Here is a 19,857-nt window from a genome sequence, read left to right as displayed (position 1 = left end):
CAGCAAAGTAAATAACCAACAGAGTGAAGAGACAGCCTATAGAACAGGAGAAAACATTTGCAAACTCTTCATCCAAGAAAGAATTAATATCCAGAATATACAAGAAGTGCAAGCAACTCCAAAGCCAAAAAAAAAAAAAGCAAAGGATCTGAATAGACATTTCTCAAAAGAAGGCATACAAATGGCTAATAAGTATATGAAAAAATGCTCAACATGATTAATCATCAGGGAAATGCAAATTGAAACCACAATGAGATATAATCTCCCCACAGTTAGAATGACTATCATTAAAAGGACAAAAAATGGCCAGGCGAGGTGGCTCACACCTGTAATCCCAGAACTTTGGGAGGCCGAGGCGGGTGGATCACCTGAGGTCAGGAGTTTGAGACCAGTCTGGTGAAATCCTGTCTTTACTAAAAATACAAAAAAAAATCAGCCGGGTGTGGTGGCATGCACCTGTGGTCCCAGCTTCTTGAGAGGCTGAGGCAGGAGAATCACTTGAACCCAGGAGGCAGAGGTTGCAGTTAGCCAAGATCTTGTCACTGCACTCCAGCCTGGGCAACAGAGCAAGACTCCGTCTCAAAAAATGAAATGAAATAAAATAAAATAACAAAAAATAATGAATGCTGGCAAAGATGCAGAGAAAAGAAAATTCTTATACACTGTTGGTAGGAACGTAAATTAGTACAAGCATTATGGAAAACAGTATGGAAGGTCCTCAAAAATCTTAAAATAGAAATACCATATAATCCAGCAATCCTACTATTGGGTATTTATCCAAAAGAAAAGAAATCAGTATATGGAAGAGACATCTATACCTCCATGTTTATTGCAGCACTATTCACAATAGCCAAGATACGGAATCAACCTAAGTGTCCATCAACAGATGAATGCATGAATAAAATATAGGCCAGGTTGGCAACTCATGTCTGTAATTCCAGCACTTTGGGAGGTTGAGGCAGACAGGTTGCTTGAGTCCAGCAGTTCGAGACCAGCCTAGGCAACATGGTGAAACCCTGTCTGTACAAAAAACACAAAAATTAGCTGGGTGTGGTGGCACGCACCTATAGTCCCAGCTACTTGGGAAGCTAAGGTGGACTACTTGAGCCCAGGAGTTCAAGGCTGCAGTGAGCCATGACTGCACCACTGCACTCCAGCCTGGGCAACAGAGCAAGACTCTGTCAAAAAAAAAAAAAAGAAAGAGGAGAGAGAGAGAGAGAGAGACAAAGAGAAAAAGAAAGAAAGGAAGAAAGTGTATATATACACAATGGAATATTATTCAGCCATTTAAAAAAGCATGAAGATCTGTCATTCACAGCAACAGAGATTAACCTAGATGACATAATGTTAAGTGAAATAAGTCAGGTACAGAAGATAAATACCATGTGTTCTCACTCACCTGGGAGCTAAAACAGATGAGCTCTTAGAAGTAGTTATTAGAAGCTAGGAAGGGCAGCAGGGAGGAGGTTGGATAGGGAGAAGTTAGTTAATGGATATAAAATTACAGCTAGATAGGAGAATAAATTATATTGTTCTATAGCACTGTAGAGTGACCACAGTTAACAATGATTTATTGTATATTTTAAAATAGTTCAACACAAAGAATGATAAATGTTTGAACTGATGGATATGCTTTGACTTGACCATTACATATTGTATACATGTATCAAAATATCACTCTGTACCCCATAAATATGTACAATTACTGTGTGTCAATTAAAAATTTTATAAATGATTATTCAAAAATGGAAAATAGTAAGTTGGTAAGGATGTGCATTGCTGGTTGGAATGAAAATGGTGCAGCCCTTGTGGAAAATAGCAATGGCATTCCTCAAAAAGTTAAACAGAATTACCATATTATCCAGCATTTCCATCACTAGGTATATATTCAAAAGAATTGAAACCAGGGACTCAAACAGATACTTGTACACCAATGCTCATAGCCACACAATTCACATTAGCCAAAAGATGGAAACAATTTGAATGTCTATTAAAAGATGAATGGATAAACAAAATGTGGTATTTACAATGGAACATTACTCAATTGTTTTGTTTGTTTGTTTTGTTTTGTTTTGTTTTTGAGACGGGGTCTCCTTCTGTCACCCAGGGCAGAGTGCAAAGGCCTGATCTCGGCTCACTGCAACCTCCGGTTCCCAGGCTCAAGTGATTCTCCCACCTCAGACTCTCGAGTAGCTGGGACTACAAGCACTTGCCACCACACCTGGTTAATTTTTGTATTTTTTGTAGAGATGGGGTTTTGTCATGGTGCCCAGACTGGTCTTGAATTCCTAGGTTCAGGCAATCCATCAGCCTCATCCTCCCAGTGTGCTGGGATTACAGGCATGAGCCACCACACCCAACCCCTATTCAATCTTAAAAAGGAATGAAGTTCTGATACATGCAACAATGTGAATAAATCTTGAAAACATTATGCTAAGTGAAAAGCCAGACATAAAAGGACAAATATTATATGATCCCACTTATATGAGGTACCTAGAGTAGGCAAATTCATAGAGACAGAAAGTAGAATAGAGGTTACCAGGTGCTGGTGGGGTAGAAGGAATAAGGAGTTTAATAGGTATAGAGTTTCTGTTCAGGATGACGAAAAGGTTTTAGAAATGGACAGTGATAATGGTTGCACAACATTGCAAATGTGCTTAGTGTCACTGAGTTGTACACTTAGAAAAGCTGAGGTGTTGAGTTTCATATTACAGTTTACCACAATAAAAAAGTTAATATTTAAAATACATCTAGTTTTCACCCTTATTGTTTTGTTAATACAAAAAGAAGCAGCCAGGCATGGTGGCTCATGCCTGTAATCCCAGGACTTTGGGAGGCCAAGGCGGGTGGATCACGAGGTCAGGAGATCAAGACCATCCTGGCCAACATGGTGAAATCCTGTCTCTACTAAAAATACAAAAATTAGACAGGCGTGGTGGCAGGCGCCTATAGTCCCAGCTACTCAGGAGGCTGAGGCAGGAGAACGGCGTGAACCCGGGAGGTGGAGCTTGCAGTGAACCAAGATTGTGCCACTGCACTCCAGCCTGGCCGACAGAGCCAGACTCCATCTCAAAAAAAAAAAAAAAGCAGCAGCAGCAAATTTTCCCTTTTCTTTACAAAGTCTTAATTTCAACTGGGGCTTCTTTTCAAGGTTTTATGAAGTTCTGACCAAAATACTTGTAAAATAACTTCTTTTTTTTTTTTTATTAACTTTTTTTTGCACACAAAAACAATAAACATTTTCTAAAAATACATACAAACAAAAAGATGCGTATCAAACATATTAGGAAGGTTACACATGGGAAGTCGGGGAATAGAAATGGGGGGTGGGAGTTAAAATAAGGTAGAGAGGGACTTTATGTGGATCAGTGATAATAACTCAATCCTCTATTTGACAAAGAAGAGGGAGAAGGAAGAGGAAGAAAAAGAAAGTGGGATAAAGGATCAGAAAGGGAGGAAAATAGAAAAAATTAGAGTATGACTCCAGGGTAGACCTGTTTTGTTGTCACTGAGTTGGTTGGTTGGTTTGTCTGTTGTATTTTTCATGTTTCGCCAAGTTGGCCAGACTGGTCTCGAACTCCTAGCCCGAAGTGATCAACCCGCCTCGCCCCCCAGAGTGCCGGGACCACAGGTGTGAGCCACCACGTCCAGCCCCCACATTGCTTCTGGCCTCCATGGTAGACCTCCCAGACGGAGCAGCCGGGCAGAGGCGCTCCTCACTTCTTCCCAGACACGAGGCGGCCGGGCAGAGGCGCTCCTCACTTCCCAGAAGGGGCGGCCAGGCAGAGACGCTCCTCACTTCTTCCCAGACGATAGGTGGCCGGGCAGAGGCGCCCCTCACTTCCCAGACAATGGGTGGCCGGGCAGAGGCGCTCCTCACTTCCCAGACGGGGCGGCGGGCCGAGGCGCTCCTCACTTCCCAGACGGGGCGGCCGGGCCGAGGCGCTCCTCACTTCCCAGACGGGGCGGCCGGGCCGAGGCGCTCCTCACTTCTTCCCGGACGGGGCGGCCGGGCAGAGGCGCTCCTCACTTCCCAGACGGGGCGGCCGGGCAGAGGCGCTCCTCACTTCCCAGACGGGGCGGCCGGGCAGAGGCACTCCTCACTTCTTCCCGGACGGGGCGGCCGGGCAGAGGCGCTCCTCACTTCTTCCCGGACGGGGCGGCCGGGCAGAGGCGCTCCTCACTTCTTCCCGGACGGGGCGGCCGGGCAGAGGCGCTCCTCACTTCTTCCCGGACGGGGCGGCCGGGCAGAGGCGCTCCTCACTTCTTCCCGGACGGGGCGGCTGGGCAGAGGCGCTCCTCACTTCCCAGACGGGGCGGCGGGCAGAGGCGCTCCTCACTTCTTCCCGGACGGGGGGCCAGGCAGAGGCGCTCCTCACTTCTTCCCAGACGGGGCGGCCGGGCAGAGGCCCTCCTCACCTCCCAGACGATAGGTGGCCGGGCAGAGGCGCTCCTCACTTCTTCCCGGACGGGGCGCCCGGGCAGAGGCGCTCCTCACTTCCCAGATGGGGCAGCCGGGCAGAGGCCTCCTCACTTCTTCCCAGACAGGGCGGCCGGGCAGAGGCGCTCCTCACTTCTTCCCAGACGGTGGGTGGCCGGGCAGAGGCGCTCCTCACTTCCCAGACGGGGCGGCCGGGCAGAGGCGCTCCTCACTTCCCAGACGATGGGTGCCTGGGCAGAGGCGCTCCTCACTTCCCAGACGGGGCAGCCGGGCAGATGGGCCCCTCACTTCTTCCCGGACGGGGCGGCCGGGCAGAGGGGCTCCTCCCTTCTTCCCGGACAGGGCAGCCGGGCAGAGGTGCTCCTCACTTCCCAGACGGGGCGGCCAGGCAGAGGCGCTCCTCACTTCCCAGACGGGGCAGCCGGGCAGAGGCGCTCCTCACTTCTTCCCAGACGGGGCGGCCAGGCAGAGGCGCTCCTCACTTCCCAGACAGTGGGTGGCCGGGCAGAGGCGCTCCTCACTTCCAGACGGTGGGCGGCCAGGCAGAGGCGCTCCTCACTTCCCAGACGGTGGGTGGCCGGGCAGAGGCGCTCCTCACTTCCCAGACGGGGCGGCCGGGCAGAGGCGCTCCTCACTTCCCAGACGGGACGGCCGGGCAGAGGCGCTCCTCACTTCTTCCCGGACGGGGCGGCCGGGCAGAGGCGGTCCCCACCTCCCAGACGGGGCGGTGGCCGGGCAGGGGCTCGGGAGGCTGAGGCGGGCAGAGCACTCGGCGTCAGGAGCTGGTGAGCAGCGTGGCCAACATGGCGACCGCGCGCCTGCAGCCAAACGAGAAAAAGCAGGCAGCGGTGGCGCGCGGCGGCAGTCCCAGGCAGTCCGCGGCGTGGGCAGCAGCGAGCTGAGTAGATTGCAGCCTGGGCCACAGAGGGAAAGAATAAAGAAAGGAAGGCAGGCAGGCAGGCAGGCGGGCGGGCGGGCGGGCGGGCAGGCAGAATAACTTCTTTAAAGATACTCCATTCTGGATCACCAAGGATAGCCTGTGACCGGTTTTTGTGTATCCATTAATGCAAAATTCTTGAAGATTTTCCCAAGAAAAGAGGGCAGAATTATTTGCAAACACTGCCACAAGGTGGTGATAGAGATTATAAACAGGTGGTAATATTTAATTTCTTTCAAATTACTTCTTCAGAGGGGCACTAGGGGACACTCTTTTACAATATTTTATATATGAGACTGAAAAACCACCTAATAGTTCTTTAACCCTTAAAGATTCCAAGCTACCTTTACTTGATTTCAGAGTATAACCTCCATATCTAACTCAACACATCAGTTGTCCTCCTTAAATTTCAAAAAATAAAATGGGAAACAAAGTAGCTCTAAGAGTTTAAGATCTACTCCCAGCCCATTAAACCATAACACACTACCCACTACTGGGGCAGTTATTAGTCTCAGACACAATAAGTAAGAGAAATCATGATTTTTAAATAGTTTTCTATATTAGTGGGGTTTTTAAAATTTCTCTATGATCATAGACATTCTGATGTCATTTCTAGGGAATCAAGCTCTGAAAATAGCATCAGCCAATTAGAACACAATGCATTACTACATCCATATTTTTGCAATGTATGGATGGCCTAGATTAAATTAATATTACCATTGAAAACTCTGAGGCATTCAGGACACTTGCTTTTGAGAAAGGATTCAAGTTAGTTAATATTAGCATGTGGTAAATTCCTTAGGAATTAACATTTATAAAAGTAAAATTAAATTTTATACATATATATATATATATATATATAGAGAGAGAGAGAGAGAGAGAGAGAGAGAAATAACCAGCAGTATAATCTAGTAGAAAGAGCCTTTAGAGTTAAGGAACCTAAGTTCAAATTCTGACTCAGCTACCTAGCAGCTGGCACGGCCAGGCACAGTAGGAGATGACTGGATCATCTGGGCAGTTTCTCATGAATGGTTTAGCACTATACCCTCAGTGCAGTTCCTGCAATAGTAAGTGAGTGAGTTATTGTAAGATCTGGTTGTTTAAAGGTGTATAGAACCTTTTTTTTTCCTCTTTCTCTCTCTCTCCTGCTTTGGCCATGTAAGATGTGCCTGTTTCTCCTTTGTCTTCTGCCATAATTGTAAGTTTCCTGAGGCCTCCTCAAAAGTCAGGCAGATGCTACCATGCTTTCTGTACAGCCTGTGGAAGCATGAGCAAATTAAACCTCTTTTCTTTATAAATTACCCAGTCTCAGGAATTTCTTTATAGCAATGCAAGAATGGACTAAAACAGAGCTCTTCTTTTTTACTTCTACCACACATTCCCTGGATGAACAAATACACTCCCATTGTTTCAAGTATAATTTCTATCTATTGATTCTTATGTGTGTATCCCCAGCCCAGGTCTCTCTCAGAAGTTGCTAACTTGTTCCTCTAACTGATCATAAGACTGTTCCACCTTGATGTTCTCAACACATTCGAATGTAAATTATTTTCCCCAAAAACTTACTTCTGTTCCCTCGCTCAGTGAATGACATCATCACATACCTAGCTGCTCAAGCACAAAATGTGTGACTCAACCTTAATCCCTTCCTCATTCCCATGTTCCATCACCTTAACATTTCTCAAATGTAGGCCAGGCTCAGTGGCTCACACCTGTAATCCCAGGACTTTGGGAGGCTGAGGTGGGCAGATCACCTGAGGTCAGGAGTTCAAGACCAGCCTGACCAACATGGAGAAACCCCATCTCTACTAAAAATACAAAATTAGCTGGGTGTGGTGACACATGCCTGTAATCCCAGCTACTTGGGAGGCTGAGGCATGAGAATCGCTTGAACCCAGTAGGTGGAGGTTGCAGTGAGCCAAGATCATGCCATTGCACTCAGCCTAGGCAACAAGAGTGAAAGAGTGAAACCCTGTCCCCCTGCCAATATATATATATATATATCTCAAATGTGTCCAACTCCTCACTTTAGCCATGTTGTTGTCATCTCTACTTTAGATCAACCAGTCTCATCTTTTGCCTGTATTGCTGCAACCACCAATTTCCTGTCACTGGTATTCTCCTTCTCCAGTCTGTTCTGTATATTGCAGCCAGAGTTTTTAAATTACAAACTCAACTATGCATTTTCCCAGATTGAAATACTTCAATGGCTCCCCACTACTCTCAGGATAAAATCTAAAACTCTTACCATGGCTTCAAGATTTGACTCATGCCTCCCTAGCCTCAGCTCTATTTTCCCTTATACTTTTATGTACCAGCCATTCTTACCTTACCCCAAAGGACTATATTCCTTCTAGCTCTCAGGATTTTGCAATATTCCTTCTGCCTGAAACATCCTCCTCCATTCCCAATTCCTACTCATCTCCTAGATATGGTGTATTAGTCCATTCTTGCATTGCTATAAAGAAGTACCTAAGACTGGGTAATTTATAAAGAAAGGGGTTTAATTGACTTACAGTTATGCAAGCTATACAGGAGGCATAGCTGGGGAGACCTCAGGAAACTTACAACCATGGCGGAAGGGGAAGGGGAAGGAGGCACGTTTTACATGGCCAGAGAAGGAGGAAGAGAGGGAAAGGGGAGGTGCTACACACTTTTAAACAACCAGATCTCATGAGAACTCATGATTACAAGAACAGCAAGTGGGAAATCTGCCTCCATGATCCAGTCAACTCCCACCAGGGCCCTCCTCCAACACTGGGGATTACAATTTCACATGAGATTTGGGTGGAGACACAAATCCAAACCATATCATATGGCTTAGTAAAATTTCCTTAAGGAATGACTTCCTAATTCCCACTACCACTATTATGAAGTCTGGGTTATGTGCCCTTTGCAATATATACTGTACCATAGTTGTCTTTAAGTATCCCCTGACCTACTGTGAGCTAACATGAGAGCAAAATTGTGTCTAGCTATTGTGTCAGTCTAGCTCATTCTTTATATTTTAAAGTTTTTTTTATTTATTTATTGAAAAGGACTCTCACTGTGTCACCCAGGTGAAGTGCAGTGGTATAATCTCAGCTCACTGCAACCTCTGTTTCCTGGGTTCAAGCCATTCTCCTGCCTCAGCGTCCTGAGTAGCTGGGATTAAAGGTGTGTGCCACCACATCCAGCTAATTTTTGTATTTTTAGTAGAGATGGGGTTTAGCCATGTTGGCCAGGCTGGTCTAGAACTCCTGACCTCAAGTGATCTGCCCACCTTGGCCTCCCAAAGTGCTGGGATTACAGGCATGAGCCACTGCACCCAGCCTTTGAAGTTTTTTTAATAGGTATAATTCAGTGGGTTTTAGTATATTCACAAAATTCTGCAACCATCTGTTTAATATAGTATAAACCATCAATTTAGTGTATTCACAAAATAATGCAAACACTATCTAATTCCAGAACATTTTCATCACCCCTAAAAGAAATCCTATGCCCATTAGCAGTCACTCCTATTCTCTCCTTTCTCCAGCCACTGGAAACCACTAACCTACCTTTCATCTTTATGAAATTGCCTATTCTGAACATTATATATAAATGAAACCATACAATATGTGATCTTTTGTGTCTTGTTTAGCTCATTCTTGAACTCTCAGCATCATCACAGTACTGGAATTAAATAGGTACTCAATAAATATTTGCTGAGGCTGGGCATGGTGGCTCATACCTGTAATCTCAGTATTTTGGGAGGTCACAGTGGGGTGGATGACTTGAGGTCAGGAGTTCAAGACCAGCCTGGCCAACATGGTGAAGCCCTGTCTCTACTTAAAAAATAAATAAATAAAATAAGTAAAAAAAAAAAAAATTAAAAACCTAACTTAGCTAACTAAATATTTGCTAAGTCAACAGAGAAGAACCATAGAAACAAGGAATAATTAAGAGTCTAGAAAAATACCACAAAATTTTAAAGGTAGAAGAAACTTTAAATATCATTGTTATGGTTTGAATGTGTATCCCAAAGTTCATATTTTGGAAGCTTAATCATCAATGCAAGTGTTGAGAGTTGGGGCCTTTAAGAGGTGATTAGGTGTCTTCATGAATGGATTAATATTGTTACCCCAGGAGCAGGTTCATTATCAAGAAAGTGGATTTGTTATAAAAGCAAGTTTGGCACACTCACTCTCTCTCTCCTTGATCTCTCTCTTACCAGGTGATGGCTTCCTCCATGTTATGACACAGCAAGAAGGTCCTTACAAGATGCATATCCTTGTTCTTGGACTTCCCAGCCTCCAGAATCATAAGCCAATACATGTCTGCTCTTTTTACATTACCCAGCCTCAGATATTGTTACAGCAGTACAAACTGGACTAAGACAGTCATTTAGTCCAAATATCTAATTTTCTAGATGGGGAATTCAAAATCTAGACTTACCCAGGGTCAGTCAGCCACTTAGTAACAGAACTGAGACTAAAACTCAACAAGTCTGACTCATAATTTAAAAGTTTTTCCAGACTGACTCTCCAAAATGAAATTCTCCTGTGCTTTCATTCTATCTAATATGATGCACTACCAGGGCCTCCCTAGTTCTTCGGCTTGTCTGCTTATTTCTAAACATGGGAGGGTCTCTTTCTAGTGTTCTAGCATGAGCTTGCTTCAGGAAGGCAAAAAGATCTAAATTATTTTTTCGAAAAACATGGTGAAACTTCGTCTCTACTAAAACTGGGCTTGGTGGTGGGTGCCTGTAATCCCAGCTACTTGGGAGGCTGAGGCAGAATCGCTTGAACCCGGGAGGTGGAGGTTGCAGTGAGCCGAGATTGCACCATTGCACTCCAGCCTGGGCAACAAGAGTGAAACTTCGTCTCAAAAAAAAAAAAAAAAAAAAAAAAAGCCAGACTCCTTTCAGCCTCTTAACTATTCTGTTGCTACTGTTTTCCCTTTGAGCAGGTGTTTTGTGGAGCTCTTCTATTTAAGTACAAACCCTGCTTAATTTTGAAAGCTCACAAGTTGACAGGAAGTATGACTCTAGAGAGCATGCATTCTCAGACAATAGGTCTGATTTTTTGTATGTGTTATCCCTTTGTTCAGGCTCATTATCTAAAAACCTAGAAGAGATTTCATAACTATGGATTTTAAGAACTGAAAGCTAACTTTGAAATGTCTTTCTCTTATATATTTGTTTGCAAATTAGATCCATACATATTTGAAACTTCACAGCGCATCAATACCATTCCCTCTTCTGTTTTTGAGACAAGGTCTTACTCTGTTTACCCAGGCAGGAATGCAGTGGCGCAATCTTAGCTCACTGCAATCTTGACCTCCTGGGCTCAAGCGATCCTCCCACCTCAGCTTCCTAAGTAGCTGATACTAGAGGTAGTGTGCCACCACACTCAGCAAATTTTATTTTTGGTAGAGACGAGGTCTCACTATGTTACCCAGGCTGGTTTTGAACTTCTGGGCTCAAGCAATACTCCTTCCTTAGCCTCCCAAAGTGCTAGGATTATAAGTGTGAGCCACTGCAACTGACCCTCACTCTTATATTTGATATGTCTACTTTGTGACAAGGATTATGATCTTCTTGAGAAAGAGGCATATTTCTGTGCTCTTTCTGGTAAAGATTCACTCTAGGCTTACCTCTTGACCTATATCTCAATTGCCCTATTTTTTGTTGTTGTTGAGTATTCATTTTCTTTTCTTTTCTTTTCTTTTCTTTTTTGAGACAGAGTAAAGTGCAGTGGCATAATCTGTCACCTAGGCTGGAGTACAGTGGCATAATCACAGCTCATTGCAACCTCAAACTTCTGGGCTCAAGTGATCCTCCTAGCTCAGCCTTCCAAGTAGCTGAGACTATATGCATGCACCACCATGCCCTGCTAAATTTTTAAAATTGTTTATTTTTGTAGAGTTGGGCGGGCACGGGGGACGGTCTCACTATGTTGCCCAGACTGGCCTCGAACTCTTGGTCTCTCAAAGTTTTGGGATTACACATGTGACACACCACACCATGCCTTCAATTGCCCTATTTTATATGGTGGCACAATTACTTCCTATTTTACCCTTACTATGTATGAGTCCAAGATTCACATAAAGATTAGCCAGCTGCTGTTCAGTTTACTAAGGCCTAAACCACTTTTTTAACCATTCCAAGTGAAGCAAAAGCCAAAGTTTTATTACATTTTCCCAAATATAATCATAGTTGATTTGTGAAGGCTCTCTACCCATCTTTCTCAATCTTCGAAAATATTTTTTTATAAGAAAATCCCTTTTCTATCAGGTGAACACTATCCAATAGCTGGATTCTGAAATGCAGCTATATGACCTTCCTTACACATGCATGTTATTAAGAATGGCTTTACTCAAAAGAAGTGTATGTAAACATAAATGGGTTCAATAGATTCCTAAAGCTGGAAGGGAGCACAGACATCTTCCAACCCCTTCGATTTAAAGAAGATCCAATTCTGTGGAGGAAGAATCTTTTTTTCAACAAATGGTGTGGAAACAAAAGGACATCCACGGGGTGAGGGGAAGAAGAGAGAATGAAAAGAACCTTAACCTAAATCTCACACTGTATACAAATATTAATGCAAAATGGATCATGGATTTAAACATAAACATAAAACTATAAAGAAAAGGGGCCAGGCGCAGTGGCTCACACCTGTAATCCCAGCACTTTGGGAGGCCGAGGCTGGAGGATCACGAGGTCAAGAGATCGAGACTATCCTGGCCAACATGGTGAAACCCTGTCTCTACTAAAAATACAAAAAAAAAAAAAAAAATTAGCTGGGCGTGGTGGTGCACACCTGTAGTCCCAGCTACACGGGAGGCTGAGGCAGGGGAATCGCTTGAACCCAGGAGGTGGAGGGTGCAGTGAGCTGAGATCACATCACTGCACTCCAGCCTGGACACAGAGCTCGACTCCATCTCAAAAAAAAAAAGAAAAGAAAAAAGAAAAGGAAAGTGAGGCTAAGCAAGGGAACTTGGTTTGCCAAAGTTCGCCCAATTACTTAGACCTTACAACAGATCTTGCTTCAATAAATTATTCACCATTTTAACAAATTCCATTTGGCCCTGATAATTCCCCTACCTGTGCTCATTCAGAGTAAATGGTTTCCACTATATTAATTGAGTATTTGTTCATGCTCTTTTGACTTTTTAATATCTTTTTCACGCTATTTCAATTATTCATTCATTCAACATCTACGAGGCAACTACAATGTGCCAGGCAACGTGCAGGATTACAAGATGTAAAATACTGTTCCTACCTCAACAGATTGATGGTCCAACGGAGGACAAATTAGATTATGATCCTGCTGAGATTAAAAACCCCTTTAGGGGCCAGAACCACCCCTCATTTCTACCAACTGAGTACACTATGTACTGCACAGCCTGTCCAGTGCTCTGCGTACTCGGACACATTTTGGCGATTGGCTAATCCTGAGGTTCAAGACTCTCTCCCTCTGAACTGTTTAGGGAACTAAAGTCCACAGGGATTAATTGGCAAATCCTCACTAAAGCTAAAGGGGAGCTGAGGTCAAGGGGGGCGGGGTGGCTCGTCCCCACCTCTCTCACCTCTTGACCTGTACCAGGCATCGATCCTGGCAGAAAACCTCAATGGCTGGGGAGAATCTGACCCAGGTAAGATAAACTTCCCCAAAGCTCCACCACACAGGCCCCCTCCAATGTCGGGCACAGACATCGTCTGCCCTACCAGCCTCGTCATGGCTCATTATGGCTGCTGCTTGCTCAGCAAGTTTGATTTCATGTCCAGAAAAATCTGAATTTCAAAGCTACCTGGCTGCTCTCTGTCCAGTTCTGGGGGAAATCGCCTCCCTTTTGCCTTCCTCCTCAGCCCCCTGCCCTCCCGATTCTCTTCACAGTACTTTAGGCCCTCACGAAATATGATACTTTCAAATCCAACTTAAAGCCTTAAGTAATAAGAAAAGAAAAAAGTTGTTTTTTGACATAAAAACAGAACTAACAACGCCCGAGTGCCCTCTCTGGGCGGAGACCTCGCGTCTCAACAGCCCTCACCTCAGCTCGTCGACGCTTCCCTCCCACCGGGGGTCAACGGCCTTTTCCGGCCCAAACCAGCTCCTCGGCTCATGAATAGTCAACGAGGCCTTTATGGGCGGGACCAGAGGCTTCCTCATGAATAATTCATAAACCGTCCACGGCTGGCCGGGGTGACTGGCTTCGCTAGACTTCATGAATATGCAAAGCAGGGGCGAGCGGCGGCCAGCCAGCCCCTAGCCCGCCCCGCCCCTCAGCAGCCGCCTCTCAGCCGGGGGCTGCACACTGACCTGACGCGAACTTCGGTCGGGGGCCGCCAGCCTGGGCCACCTGTACAACGACAGCCTGCTCCGGGGCTTCCTGAGGAGGTGCCTGCCCGCCGAGGTTAGGACACGAGGGACCGTGGGTCTCGGGCGGGCCAGGACGCCAGGCCGGCGGGTCCCAGAGAGGCCTGAGGCGGGCGCAGGGCGGCGTAGGGGAGGGGAGCGAGAGCCTGGGGGGCCCACGCACCCGAGTTAGAAGGCCCGAGGGGTGCGGCGCGGTGGCTCCACCTGGGATCCCAGCACTCTGGGAGGCTGAGGCGGGCGCGTCACTTGAGGTCTGGAATTCGAGACCAGCTTGGACAACATGTTGAAAACCCGTCTCTACAAAAAATACAAAAATTAGCTGGGCGTGGTGGCGCGCGCCTGTAGTCCCAGCTACTTGGGAGGCTGAGGCACGAGAATCGCTTGAGCCCGGGAGGCTGAGGTTGCAGTGAGCCGAGATTCCGCCATTGCACTCCAGCCTGGGAGACAGTGAGACTCCGTCTCAAAACAATTTTAAAAAGTACAAAAATTAGCTGGGCCACCTGATGTGCGCCTGTAGTCCCAGCTGCTCGGGAGGCTGAGGTAGGAGGATCGCTTGAGCCGGGGAGTTTGAGGTTGCAGTGAGCCAAGATCGTACCATTGCACTCCAGCCTGGGCGACAGAGGGAGACCCTGTCTCAAAAATAAAAAAAAAAGAAAAGAAAGAAGACATAAGGCCAGAAGGCCAGAGCTTTCCAATACTTGAGGGCATCTGTAACCTCTTCATCCCTACCCTGGACCTGACTTTGTATTCTTTTTAACATTAATTTGTAATTATGCAAATAAAACATAAATATGTTCTCCTTTGTGCCCTACCCCTAATCTCAGTTTTTTCTGCCCTGGTAACTGTGGGAGCAGTTGGGGGTGTTGCTCCTTGGATTGTTTCCCACCTGTTTAGGTAGCTATTTCGTATCCTGTGGAGCTTTCCAAAGGCTCCTGGAGTCCCATGAACCTCCCCAAGGGGATTTCCCAAGAGAGTAGATGAAAGAGTGAGCCACTTGAAACCTGTTCTTATTTTGTTTCTGCAGGAAAGAAAAAAAAAACTATTCAAGCTGGCAAGAACATGAGTTTAGAACATAGTGACTAAAACTGAAATTTGGGCTGAAATATTCCTTTAGTGCAAGTTTTCTCAACCTTCCCCCCACCCCCACCATCATAACAACCAAAAATTTATCTAGACTTTGCCAAATGTCCCATGGGGTGTGCAAAATTGCCCTCTGTTGAGAACTACTGCGTTCACCCTATACTTTCCGGAAGTAACTGCTTTTTAAGCTCCAACCACACAGATGGTTTGTCTGCACCAGCCCTTCTCAGCCTCCGCATTTACCAGCCTCTCTGGCTGGATCACTAGGCCCTCTGTGCTGGCTGTTCTAATTTTCTTCTGCCTTCAGATCTGAGCTCAGTCAACTACTGCCATATCCAAAGACTTACCCCTCTCTGCCCTATACTAATGGCAGTCCACCCCACCAGCAAACACAGTTATTCGTTATTCTGTTTCTTTCATAGAATTTCTCTCAATCTAATTTTTTTTTTTTTTTGGTGAGACAGAGTCTTGCTCTGTCACCCAGGCTGGAGTGCAGTGGCGCGATATTGGCTCACTGCCACCTCCACTTCCCAGGCTCAAGTGATTCTCCTGTCTCAGCCACCTAAGTAGCTGGGGTTACAGGCGTGCGTCACCATGCCCGGCTGATTTTTGTATTTTTAGTAGAGATGGGGTTTCATCATGTTGGCCAGGCTGGTCTTGAACTCCTGACCTCAAGCAGTCCACCCACCTCAGCCTCCCAAAGTGCTAGGATTACAGGCTTGAGCCCCCAAGCCTGGCCCTGGATTTCATTTCTTTGATAACCTGTTTTGTTTTTTTCTCTCTACCACCTGGAATAAGTAAGTGTCATCAGAGGCCTGATCTGGCTGAGTCGCCCCAGGATGCCCAGTGCTGGCACACACAGTAGGCACTCAATAGACATGGGTGGACTGAAATTATAAATTACCCTGTCTTCCTCCTAAGAGCTTCTGTGGAGTTTCTCTTACTCCTTTCCTTCCTCATCATTTGGCAGGCTCCTTGTGACCAAAGGAATGGATTAATAAGCCCCTGTGCCTGGCCCCTGTGCTAGCAGCTGTTGGGTAAAGCCTTCATCTTTACCGCTGGCTTCACTCCTTGAGGTCAAGAGCTGTTACTTTTACTTCTTTTATTATGTTCATTGAAGGTATTCAAATAGATACCTGAATTAACTGTTCCTCAGTGAACATTGAAGGTATTCAAATAGTTGAATGAACGAATCGGTTACTTAAGGAAAAACATTAGATAATTAAACATTGATAGTGTTACAAGGGGCTTTAGAAATACTCCAAGTCTAGTCCTTTACTTTACAGATGAGAATATAAGTAATTTGCTCAAGGTCCCTAAGCTTCTTAAGAGGCCAGGTCACATGTACAACCCATGGTCTCATACCTCTTATTTTGAGACTCTTTCTTGTCTCCAGTCAGGCTAGTTTCTGATTACTTTTCTGTGAACCTGACTTACAACTCAGACACAGAAGTCCCAAGCCAAATACTCGCTTCTTGTCAACTAAAAAGGCTTTGAGCCTGTGCTTTTTCATCTTGATTAAATCCAACCCTGGGGATAATGGCCTAATGAACTCAAAAGTGCTATATGATATTCAAACAACTTCCCAGCTTCCTTTGTACATTTCAGTGATAAGAGACTGGGAATTGTCCCTGTCAAAGCATTTTGTTTGTTTTGCAAGGAGAAAATGTGCATTGTAGCAGAACTTGATCATTGTTTAGAAATTTCCAAATAACCAGAATTTTGACAAAAGTCAAAAGTCTCCAGCTGAAGTTTTGCCAAACCCCAGTAGTAAAACAACACATGACACAGGTGAAAATAGAGGGGAGAATCTTATTTGAGATGACTTTCATTGGCTAAATTTGACCTTTCTCTCTTTAGACACATTTACGTCACCTGACTCTGTAGCTGAAACAGTTGTCAGTCAGCAATCAGTCTCGTTTGACCCTTGTTTTTTGAGGGCTAAGGACCATTTTTCCTTGTTAGTTAAAAAGAATTCAGGGTTTCTTTTTGGTTCTTCTTGATCATTTCATATAGGCAGCACCTGGTTAGGGGAGTCTTGGTGTCATGCTTTCAGTTTTTAGACCTTTATAGTTTATTCCAAGTCATCTGACAGCGCACTGTGTCACAGGAAGCAGAGCTTTTTTTTTTTTTTTTTTTTTTTTGAGAAGGAGTCTCACTCTCTTGGCCCAGGCTGGAGTGCAGTGGCGCGATCCCGGCTCACTGCAACCCTCCGCCTCCCGGGTTCAAGCTATTCTTCTGTCTTAGCCTTCTGAGTAGCTGGGATTATAGGCATGCGCCACCACACCCAGCTAATCTTTGTATTTTTAGTAGAGACGGGGTTTCACCATGTTGTCCAGGCTGATCTCGAACTCCTGACCTCAAGTGATCTGCCCACCTCGGCCTCCCAGAGTGCTGGGTTTACAGGCGTGAGCCACTGCGCCTGGCCAGCAGAGCTATCTTTTGCCTACCTAAAATGATCGGAACTCTGCTCATCAAGTTCAGTTTAACCTTGGAAATCCTCCCCAAAAAAATGGTTCATTGGAGGGTTATCAAAATAGAAATATTGAATATAATATATCTTCCCAGGAGGATAGTTCCCATTAGATGTGTCTCCCTCTTCAATGTACACAATCATGATACTAAATATAGAGAAAAAGAGATTGGGATGGAGGGAGCAGCTAAGTAGGAAGGGTAGTTTATTTGTTTTCAACATTTATTGGAACTCTGAAAAGCTTAATGTCCAGTTATGAAGTTGACACTACCACATTCATTCATCAAGCATTTATTTTGTACCTACCATTAATAAATCACTCTACTTTGCACTGCAGGGATCACAGAGGTAATGACTTGGTCCCCAAACTATGGAATTTTACAGTTTAGTGAGAGAGGGAGATCTGTAATACTAATGAAGGTATAAAGTATATGATAGAATGTAGAGAAGGAAGCTATACATTCTGAATTGGGAATCAAGACAGCTTTACAAAGGAGATGACATTTTTAGGAGGAGAGCATGTGTATATCATTTTCTTTACTTGTTCTTTGGCAATGGTTAGAATACCTGAAACCAATAAAAGCAGACATTTTGCCCACCACTTTAGAACGAGGAGAGAGAAGGAGGTGTAAGATCCTTTCTTTCCACTCCTGGCAGCAACATGCTTCTGAAAGCTAAATGTTGCTTTTGCAATTCCAAGTGTCTCACTTACGATTAAGAGAAAAGCTGAGTAGAGAGAGTCCTCCCTCATCTTTGTCCCCTTCCTCAGTAAGGTTAAGTTAAATGTGGCTTTTTCTTTTCAGCTGCCTTATTTTAAGCGCTCATTTCTATGTCGGGATGTCTTTTTATTCTGGTTTCCATTGGAGTATGCAGTAGCCATCTGATTGCAGGGAGTGGTCAGTGGTGCTTATAAATGTATTTATGAATGTGACTCTGAAATCCTAGAATTTTAAGCATCAACGAGAAAAGAGAAGCAAAATGATTTAGAGAACTGTAGTTTTGATTCAAACCTGTGCATGTGAACTGGCTATATTGCTAGCTTATTTGGGGTATTTTGTAGAAAGAAAGGCAAAGGTAAAGAATTGCCAACCTAGCTGTAGCTTCTGAACTTTATCCATCCTTTGGCAGCCAAGGAGAAAGCGGTCAATATGAAATAAGTCCCCAACTATAAGATCTAAACATAATTCCTGCTGCTTCTGCCCACACACTGTCATCCTACAAAATATAATTCCATGTGTAGGTGGTAATTTATTATGGCCTTCATCCTCACTCAGAGCTGCATATCAATTTCTGCCTCCTTCAAATGAATCTGTTCTGACTGGCAGAAGGATCTCCATGAGGGTTGTGAGTTTCTGGGGAAAGCCTAGGGTTTAATGAACTAGAACAGGAAATGACAGGGGCTGTAAGTGACAAGCTGCTGCCTGCTTGAGTGCCTAGACTAAGAAATGATGTCAAGAAAGATATTGAATTCTCAAGCATTATGGAAATGTTCTATTTAGCTACTTGGTTCTGTCTTCTGAATGTGAAGTTTTGTTGACGTGTAAAATGATGTTATTCCCCTTAATGATTATCACTTAATAGAAGTTTCAAATGAAATCAACTTTAAACTAGTTTTCCATGATTGCTACTTGGCACATCTGCACAGAGATCTAGATGAGGTGATGTACAAAATGCTCCACACTATTGACAGCCTAATTGGAAGCCCTTTATTTTCTACGCTTCTTGGTGCTTGGAAAATGATGGTTACCTAAAAAATGGTTTAGAATTCCTATACGACCATATTGCAGGCTCAGCCCCATGAGGGGCTTGTTTTTCTTCCCTTAGTTGATACAGCTTCATGATAAGTTAAATTTGTAAATACTAATGATCTCTGATTGCGAAGGTCCCAAATTTAAGATCAGAATACTTATGATCTTTGCATAAACTGAACACAATAATACAAGAAATCTGAGGCAGACTTTTCTTACACCTCTTCTCATTAAACTAACAAACAAACGCCAATTTCTTCCTACCAAAAGAAAGGTTAAACAGCTGGAAAGTGTAAGACATCACAGGAAAATTACCTACCTACCTTTAAAAATGGAAGGGAGAAAGAGACTTGGAAGAAGTCCTTCTTTATAGGTTTGCTAGAACTTACATCTAAGGAAACTGTCTTCCTCCCAAAAAGCCAGATTTCTGTGGAAACCATGTTCTTAAATGTGCCAGGGGCTATGTTAACCTCAGTCACATTAATGCACAGCACAGAAAGATTTACCGTTTTAAGAGGCATTGGGGGATGGGTGCAGTGGCTCATGCCTGTAATCCCAGTACTTTGGGAGGGTGTGGAGGGAGGATCACTTGAGCCCAGGAGTTTGAGACCAGCCTGGGAAACATGATGAAACCCCGTCTCTATAAAAAATACAAAAATTAGGTGGGCATCCTGGCATGTACCTGTAGTCCCAGCTACTCAGAAGGCTGAGGTAAAAGGATTGATTGAGCCCAGGAGGTTGAGGCTGCAATGAGCTGTGATCGTGCCACTACACTCCAGCCTGGGCAACAGAGCAAAACCTTGTCTCTGAAAAAAAAAAAGTATTTTTATTAAACATAT

The 19,857-nt window shown here is 44.7% G+C and overlaps 1 protein-coding gene and 1 long non-coding RNA gene across 4 annotated transcripts in view; one reads left to right on the top strand and one right to left on the bottom strand.

The window, feature by feature from the left end:
- HORMAD2 (HORMA domain containing 2) overlaps nucleotides 1-13,443 on the bottom strand; it is a 97,982-nt gene extending 84,539 nt beyond the window's left edge. Inside the window, exons 1-2 of one of the 3 annotated variants that reach the window (XM_012508090.1) lie at nucleotides 13,392-13,419; nucleotides 12,623-12,667 (exon numbers count right to left, since the gene is read on the bottom strand). The gene's annotated coding sequence lies outside the window, so the exon portion shown is untranslated. Of the gene's footprint in view, nucleotides 1-12,622; nucleotides 12,668-13,391 lie in introns of all 3 variants that reach the window. The other 2 variants (XM_003258062.3, XM_030816087.1) reach the window with 2 other exon arrangements.
- Nucleotides 13,444-13,585: 142 nt separating this feature from the next.
- Nucleotides 13,586-19,857, top strand: part of LOC115836004 — a 68,385-nt gene continuing 62,113 nt past the window's right edge. The window contains exon 1 of the long non-coding RNA XR_004030999.1: nucleotides 13,586-13,754. This is a non-coding gene — a long non-coding RNA (uncharacterized LOC115836004). The remainder of the gene's footprint in view (nucleotides 13,755-19,857) is intronic.

Source organism: Nomascus leucogenys, chromosome 7b (genome assembly GCF_006542625.1).
Source record: "Nomascus leucogenys isolate Asia chromosome 7b, Asia_NLE_v1, whole genome shotgun sequence".
NCBI classification, from domain to species: Eukaryota; Metazoa; Chordata; class Mammalia; order Primates; family Hylobatidae; genus Nomascus; species Nomascus leucogenys.
The sequence above is the reverse complement of the archived record's forward strand: the minus strand, read 5'-3'. Positions and strand labels throughout refer to the sequence as shown.